This window comes from Bombyx mori, chromosome 6 (genome assembly GCF_030269925.1).
Source record: "Bombyx mori chromosome 6, ASM3026992v2".
In the NCBI taxonomy this organism is placed as follows: Eukaryota; Metazoa; Arthropoda; class Insecta; order Lepidoptera; family Bombycidae; genus Bombyx; species Bombyx mori.
Genome location: NC_085112.1, coordinates 7,480,373 through 7,489,268, shown reverse-complemented (window position 1 = coordinate 7,489,268; position 8,896 = coordinate 7,480,373). Strand labels below are relative to the sequence as shown.

Sequence of the window (8,896 nt, the reverse complement as noted above, 5' to 3'; positions counted from 1 at the left end):
CCATCGATAGAGTGCAAAAAAAAACTACGGTAGGAGGATTGCATTTAATGACCGCACGAAACCGCTAGTCTACCAGTACTAGGTAATAAGTTATGAAGATTTCAATTGCAACCAACTTCATATTATTAGTTATTATCAAATAATGTTTTGTACATAATTTTCACACTAAACATAATTTCAACTTTACTATTTCCGATTAATACGTTTTGAGTGAAGCAAGTCGTTCCTACTCGGTAAAAAGCAATTTATAATGAACCACTCATTCAAAGGACTAAATCACGGAACGAACCGCGGCGTTTCTATTAAAATTTGAAACTTCATTTAAACGACTAAATTGCTTCTGGACTTTGACTATCCGTAAGATAAACACCAAACCGTAATCTTGGGCCAGGTGAATAAATAAAATTCCAGGAGAAATGATGCCTCGTTATTTGTTTTTTGAAATTTTGATTTTCTTATTAATACATAATCTTATCTGAGATGTTTTTTAATGTTGTTTCGTGAATTACAAATATTATATAAATATTAATAAGAATTATTAATTATTAAACACTTACATTATGTGTTAAATTTATTCTAAGCATGCTACGCTACAATTACCTGCATAACATTGGCTTAATAGATCTAATTTGTCTGTAGTTTGGCGACTATTTAAAATAACGTAATTGTTATTTGCATATTAGTACGCATACTTTGATAAATTATATCAATTTGTATATATATTGGTATTATAATATAGTAGTTTAAGGAAACATTGTTAATTACTAAATTCATTTTACAATACTTAGGTACTATCTAATTAAACAAGGACAATTCTGCTTAACAACGCTTAAAATATTAATATTTTGATTTTCACCGCCATTTTGAGCGAAGATCAGTTTGAAACATAACTCAAAGACAGAAAAAAAATGTGTTTTTGTATCTTTTTAGATGAGATTGCTGTATGTGTACCTAAATAAAATAGTGAAGACATAATTGCAGCCAGAAGTTTTACTTCGAAAGAAGGGAATTTCTTGCGATAACAATTCAGATTTGTAACATGCCCGATAAATAAATTATAAATACATTTGGCGGCGCACGTTTCGAACCATTTCTCTTCTTACTCGACTAGGCCATTTGCAGATCTCCAAACGGTGCCATTACTCAGCAATAAATTGGCATTTGCGCCGTCATACATAAATTACGCGAAAGCACACAGAAAACCAAGTTCCCTCAGTCAGTTTTATTCTGTAGGTACTTACGTAATTTATTTTAATCTTTTAGAACCTGCAAAACTTCGTACGAACGTGTCGTAGGTAAACGTTTTAGTGAGAATAAAGAAAGCATTCCCACAAACTGAATTTATGTGGTTAATCCACTATATTTCAAGCTTGATAGATTTATGTTTCGGTCTTCAAGGCTTGGTTGTCTGTTGGAAATCGTTGGTCGGTTACTTTGTACTTGGCTAACGAAAAGTCAATAAATTGACTTTTATAAATAAAACCCAAAAAAAATGTTTTTGGTCTACCGATACGTACTTAATTATTGTATTCGTTATACAAATGTATTAAAATATTCACGTATTGTCTTACTTTTGTTATAGACGCTGTGTAATTTCATTAGCTAAAACTCTGTTTTCCACTTTCTGACAAAAGTGTCACACAAAGTTCGACTATTCCACCTTACCTTCCTCTGAATATTATGTGATGAGGTATTGAGCAATTAACAAAACAATCACGTCGCTTATAATAAAGGCACGTACTTACATGAATCTTTCGCGGCTTCGGCACTAATGAAACTCATAAGCATGGGTCTAATACCGGGTCATTAACAGTTCCCAATTGCTGTTTAACGGGAAAAACTCCCCCTTCATGTCTTAAGCCCTCATTAAACTTAACATACAAATTAAGTTAAACAACGGTTGTATGTGGCGAACAAAGAGGAATGATGTTTGTAATTATTTACTTAGAACGAGTAATTCGGTTAGCCGAGTCGTATTTCATTAAAAACATGTATTTTGGTTTGTCAAAGTCATCCTCAAAATGATAAACTGCTTGCTTTATTGTGGTTACGGTACCCTCGTAAAATCAAGTGGGCCGTGAGCTTGTATCCCATCTTCTAAAGAATAAAAATAACAGTTCAGGCTATATTTGCATGTTTTATTTGTTTAAGTTTTGTGCCTTAAGGAAAATACATAAATGAAGCTGTTGAAAAGTACCGTTTTCAAGAAGTGTTGCGCTATTCATCCACTCAGTTTCTCAAGTATAATTGCCGGTACCGGTGTAGCGCTTCGGTATGCTACTGAACGAGATTTATTACGAAATAAATAAAGCAATCGTTTCTCGTTTACTTACTGAAAATAAAAGCAAGTTTAGCATATGGAAATATAAAGGGTAGACCTTCTACGGATTGATGTATGTATATAGTTGTCACAGAACAGAAGAGATCGCTGCTTTGAAACGCGCAGCCTTGACCTTTTTATCCGGCTCCGCTTGTCTATCCAGCGCGTTCTTTGCGGATGTAAAAGACTTTCTCAAAGATCCTAGGTTGCTAAAGTTTCACCTCAATTACCCAGTTATTCAGCCTCTTTACTAACATTATGTACAGACGTTAGAGATATACGAACGAAGCTTATTGTTTATTTTTGCAAATTTTCATAAATAAAAATAATATGATTTGTATTTGATCCTTTAAAAAGTTGCATTTTCGTCACTTTAATAACAGGGTAGCCTTGAGTTATTTTCAGGAAACAAAAGTTGAGTTCGCGATACTCCCGATATACATTTAAAGGAAATTGGAATGAAACTTATCTTCTTAATGTTTACGTTCTACAATTCAAGAGTAGGTACTGTACATAGCACTCGACCAGTTAAATCTGTAAGACGTCTTCCAGCTGCAAAGTTTGCTTAATACTTTAAACTGGTAATGAAGGCATTAAAGCGCGCTGAATGCATAAGAAATGAGGTTCTGCGGCGACCCTGTATATTATTAGCACTAATTATGGGCTTCCACTACACTTTTAGACCATTTTTGTTGAATGTTTTTGTTTGATTTTAAATTTCGAAAATGACTGTAATCCGTGAATGTTTAAATCTAAAAGGTACGGATTTTTTGATAATATGGTCTTCCTGTGTTTCGCATTCGCATTAATTCGATTAAGTTGAAGCTTTGAATTGATATTCAAGAGAAATTACCTGCAAAGTGAATCGAAATGCATTTAGCAGTACGCGTATCCTTTGGAGCAAACGTAAGGTGTTTCATCAATTTGATGATATTAAAAATCGCCTAGCTGACATTCGTTAGCAATAGAAGTTGCTTACTTCTTTGTAGAAGGCAGTTTTTTTTTCTACCCAATTGTTGGTAGTCTGAAGGCATATTCCAATTAAGCGCGGTCTGGTCTGTCAACCGGCGCACAATCGGAGAGGACTTGCTAATACTAGTCTTAGCAAGAGAAGTGCTTCGCTGAATTTACCACCGAGTTGAATCATGATCCACTGAGAAGATCCAGCAAAAAACCTACTGGTTAGAGAAAGTACCGCTCTGACCAAACATCTGTTTTGTCACGCAAAATTTGAAAGATGACAAAAACACTCAACTACAATTTTTTTGTAATTTTTTTATCTGATATTCTTTTCGTAACTCATGTACACCAGCAAATCGCTTCTATCTTAAATGTTCCATCAAAACCTAATAAATAGCACATCGAATTGCCCCAAGCAAGGTTTTCTACTGTGTGTTAGATGCCGGATAAAAACGAGACAAGAATAAACATACCTGACTGTCAAACATTTCTAAAAAAGATACTGACTCCGAAAATCGAACCCAGCTTGGACAGTTTTATCTACAGGGATTCCGTTTTGGATAACATTACATATACATAATGTGTAAACATAGGCAAGCGATGCTTACAATAGGAGAGCAGTCACAAACAATGTAACAAAAGCAATCCACTCCAAATTATTAGTGTACTCGTACCATGGGGCGGTGAAAATGTCATGTTGTATGGAGGCAATAAAACAATCTTGTTAATCTTTTTATAGACACTTACATATATTAACATGGCTGTGTTTAGACAAAGCTAGTACTGAAAACTATTTTTTCATAACTGGGTTTCAATTATTGAAACAGATTTATTCTTTCATTTATTAGAACGCGGGCCCGGCATTGTTGGGGCACTTGACGTATTTATACAAATATCAGTGCTACTTACTAAAAAAAACTAATTAATCTTTGGTCTTAAATAAAGTTATTTTTATTTCAACCTTCGTTTTTGTCACGTAAGCTGTGGAGCTGGAACAGCTTTGTTATAAATATATGACGGTAGTAGAGTATGTGAGCAAATAGGACTTTTTAGGTAAACCTATAATAGAACTTATGCAGGTTAGCAAGCGGGTAATCGAAACCATAACCCTCTTTAATAATCGGTTTTGGTGCAGCGTCACTTCAATAACCATACTATTAAGTTATAGTTCTGTGGTCTAATTAGTAATGAGTTTAGTGTTTTTTAGGACATTTTGACACTCACCAGAAGTTTCATTGTATAATAGACTATGCAATCTGCACCCAGATATTAGTCAAGCCCGCGATGTTTGGAAACACTTCCTCTGAAACTAATTCCATAAAGTAATTGAGAAGGTTAGCTGGTTTGCGTATCGTCTTGTTTAATCTTCATTCATTGCCCTCCCTTCTCGTTAAGCAGCAATTTTGACGTGTTAATAGCCAAAGTTTATTTACGCGCCTATCGAACAAGCAAAATTAACGCATTGAATTTTCGCCTTTATGTGAAGCTTTCCTCTGTTTAGTTCTAGTAATTTCACGTTGTATTCAGTTAAATGACGATGTTTGTTTTTCATTAAGAGTGTTTTCGTTTTTATTGACTTTTGTATTTTAGTTATGTTACGATCAAAGGCCAAAACAAAATCCAGAACGTATCAATATCCACATAGTGAATTCTTTGCATTCACAAAAATATCACATAATGAAATTTGTTTCGGGGCTTATTATCTTAGACGACTAAAACGCATTGGGGCAGTGAACTAAAATTTTACAATTACAGATTTTGTAACTTTTCATTTACATATTATGTAATTTTTTTTCTGTTTGATAATGATTCCTTTAAAAGTAACAAACGTGGCAAGACAGATATGACATATTATAAAGACATTTTCACATACATCTATGTACGTGAAAGAAGTTAAGCAAACAGAATGCGAAAGCTCCTGTAAAATCAATATTACCACGTTCGAAGACAATAAAACACACACGATACGTAAACACACGCGAGTGTCGTCCGAAACAACAGCGAAAAACGATAAATAACCTCATTTTGATCTGATCGTGTGTTCGCGCGTTGTGGGGTTGGCCCCAATATATAAACAAAAGTGTATAGAGATTTTACCATCATGTAACGGAACAGAACCTTGCGTATTTTAAATCGATCAAAAAAGAGATTTGTTGGAAGGGAATGACGTAAATCCTTCGTTGGGTTCATACAAGGATCAACCAGTAGCGCCGTCACAAGATCTCGCCTGTTAGCCGTGCGTTAATAGGATCAAACCGGGCTTTATTTGGGACGTATCCACGCTCTTTCACCTAACTTATCGAATTTACAAATCGGCTTACAGTTCGTTAATAATATTCTATAAGCTTTGTTAGAAATAAAAATGAAATTGTTCGCAATGGTCTATGATTTTTTTTTTTTTGAAAGTAAAATCATTTTGAGGACAAGACTAGCTGATTAAAGAAAACTCTTTTTGATAGCCGTCGGAGCCCTGTGGTTCATCAGGAACGTCGACCTGCACGACGACCTGGACCTAGAGTCCATCAGTAAGTATCTACAGTCGGCATCAATGCGCCACTTCGATAAAGCGGCACGACACGACAATCCTCTCATCGTGGCCGCCGGAAACTATATAGACGATCCGGCGGACCAAATGGTAAACAGTCGACGTCACCCAAAACACGTCATTTTGGATCCTTCCGATCCACTAACGGTGCTTTTAGGTACCCCAAGCACCGGTCATCGTCCTCGTAGTACCCGTCGCTTGCGACGAAGGGCTCGGCGAGTACATTAACCCTTAGACACAGCCCACTGAGTTTCTGGCCGGATCTTCTCAGTGGGTTGCGTTTCTGACCCGGTGGTAGATTCTTCGAAGTACAGCTCTTGCTAGGGTTCGTGTTAGCAACGTCATCAGGTTTAAGCCCCGTAAGCTGACCTACTAACTTGGCGAATCTAGAATAATCCCTCGAGGTTACTAGAATAGGTAGGAATAAAAAAAAAGAAAAAGAAAACCAATTTGTAACGAAAAATAATCTATAGGTACCACAAATATTTAACACTTTTATTACCAATATTTATAATCAAATATGTTTAACCTTTGCTTATCTAGTTAAGTTAATTTAGCTTATATTTTTATATACTCTGTGTACGAGTCAAAAGTCAGTTTTGTTATGATCTTATTGATAACCTCAAAACACTTATCTAATTTCAATTCAAAGCCTGACTTGAACACTTTTGAGACTTATTTATCAATAAGTTGTATAGAAATACGAAGATGTTTTCAGAGATAGAGTGCTTTGGTCGTAGAAAATAAATAAATTATTTAGTTCCATAAATTAGTCTATGCTTTAGAAAAAATAATTGAAATCGTAATTTTTTTAAATCAGTCCATTAAAACTTTTCGAGGCAAAAACGCAAGTGGAACGGAATAAATTAATTTGTGTTAAGAGGATGGCGGCAATAAGATTTTCGTAGAATGATAAGGAACCCGATAACCGCTTCACATATACTACTAGCTCGTGAGCCTTTGCGCATGCATGCTCAGAAAATATATCATTTACACTTTTCGTTTTCAATGATGAATTTATTATAATCAAATGATAGATAAAATTTCAGTAATATTATACTACAATTATAATATACATTCAATAATACTTAACTTATAATAATAATAAACATTTATTCCAAGCCTAAATTACAAAAAATAAAAAATAAATAGAAAGAAAAATAACGAGGCTGGGAAAGGGTTATTAGAAGAAGAAAGAAGAATACTGAAAGGGATAACAAATAGAAATATAATAAACAATAATTAATAAAATAAAAATTACAGTTGCAATATACTTAAATAATATTATCAGGTACTTGACATCTGCAAGCGCCATCAGCGCCTGTAGATATCCCATAGTAAGAACAAGTTAAAATGTAGTGTTTACAGTGTAGATAGCAGCGAAATTAAAAAAAATCCTATTAACTTACTGTTGGCTACTGCAACAAGAACTATTGCATTAATTTATTTACTTTTATATCTTTTAAGCCTATGTTTAAATTTTATAACTAGTCTCGTGGAAATTAAGACAATTAGTGAACTTTTACTTATTACTTTTCACACAACTAGATTTTTGTGTAATCATGCCACTTCTATATTTTAAGGAATTCAAAAGGATTACTGTGTTGATGGAATAAAACCATTTTAGTTTAAGTGGAAAATAGGCGGGAAACGTCTCCCGCTTAGTCTCTTAAATTATTAACCTTTGTTGGGGCGATACGCAGAAAGGTTCTGTCTTGTTTACTCGTTAAGGGAGACAGGGAAGGGAACTTAATACCCTATATCACTGTCGGGGTAATACAAACTAGCGGGGTCGCAACCTTTTCCACTAAATTACATATCGGCGCACGGATAATCCCAACTAAGTTGAATTACAATGAAGATATCGCGTAATTCTTTAATAATTGCACCGAATCACATTGTTCTTAAAATATTTTATTGAAATTAAGAAATAAGGCTTTTTGGATGTTTAAATCGGTTTAAACATTGCAAAATTGGGGAAAATTTTACTGTCGACCTATATAATATACATTATGAAATTATATTAGCACCGCTGCTTATGAACTATATCGATTACAAGAACACAATCATTTTGTAGTCAACTATTTCATATCACCCAATCTTTCGTTCTTAAAATTCCGAAATATTGCACACAAAACACTATATTACGTAATTAACGTGTCGCGTAAAATTTTATAGTATAAACAAAATCTACTTTCGTAAATAGAACTATGCAAGGATTGTTTACAAGCGTTACTGCCCTGCATAAATTATGCGCTTATCTATCTCTGAAACTCGCTTAAGGGATGTTGCCGAGAGACACTATGTCTACGTTTGGCAATATATTGTTTATGTTAATAGTCTATCATCGTGAATAGTTAGTGAACTTAGCGTTGGTGATAAAGATTTATAGTACAGAAACAATTTTATGTTAGACGTTAAAATTTAAATGGCATTTTTAGTTAATTGACCAACCGTTGTAACGGATAAGATTAATAATAATAATTGAATAAAGGCCGAAAAGGTAAAGTACTCTCTTCGCAAATTACTATTCAGGTTACAAATGTACGTTGTGCATAATAATTCCCTAAAGGTAAGCCTTTTTATTGTACGTTGTAAGTACATTATGTTTCTGTAGGAATTCTGATGCAAAGAAGTTTTTTTTTTTTTATTGCTTAGATGGGCGGACGAGCTCACAGCACACATGGTGTTAAGTGGTTACTGGAGCCCATAGACATCTACAGCGCAAATGCGCCACCTACCCTGAGATATAAGTTCTAAGGTCTCAAGTATAGATACGATATATAGTATAAGAATTTTTATTTGTTTTGTAAATACAAAGAAGATTTTTGTTTTATTTGGAAATCATCCAGCCTTAACTAGCATAATTAAAGTTACGTGACGACGGCTTCCTAAGGCTACTAACTACCACTTTCTCATTAGTCATTTGTCTAACTGAAATTCTCATCTTTGTAACTAAACTATCTCACGAATTCTCACTTTGATTGCCTATCCAAGACCTATTATTCTTAAGGGTTAATATTTGTCAATCAGCTGATCGTACAATTTTAAGTGAAATTAAAATCACTCTG

The 8,896-nt window shown here is 34.1% G+C and overlaps 1 long non-coding RNA gene across 1 annotated transcript; it reads right to left on the bottom strand.

The window, feature by feature from the left end:
- Window positions 1-2,121: 2,121 nt before the first annotated feature.
- Window positions 2,122-5,051, bottom strand: LOC134199091 (uncharacterized). Its single transcript, XR_009973451.1, has 2 exons — window positions 4,505-5,051; window positions 2,122-2,332 (listed from the first exon to the last, which is right to left on the bottom strand). It is a non-coding gene; the product is annotated as an uncharacterized LOC134199091 (long non-coding RNA).
- Window positions 5,052-8,896: the final 3,845 nt, after the last annotated feature.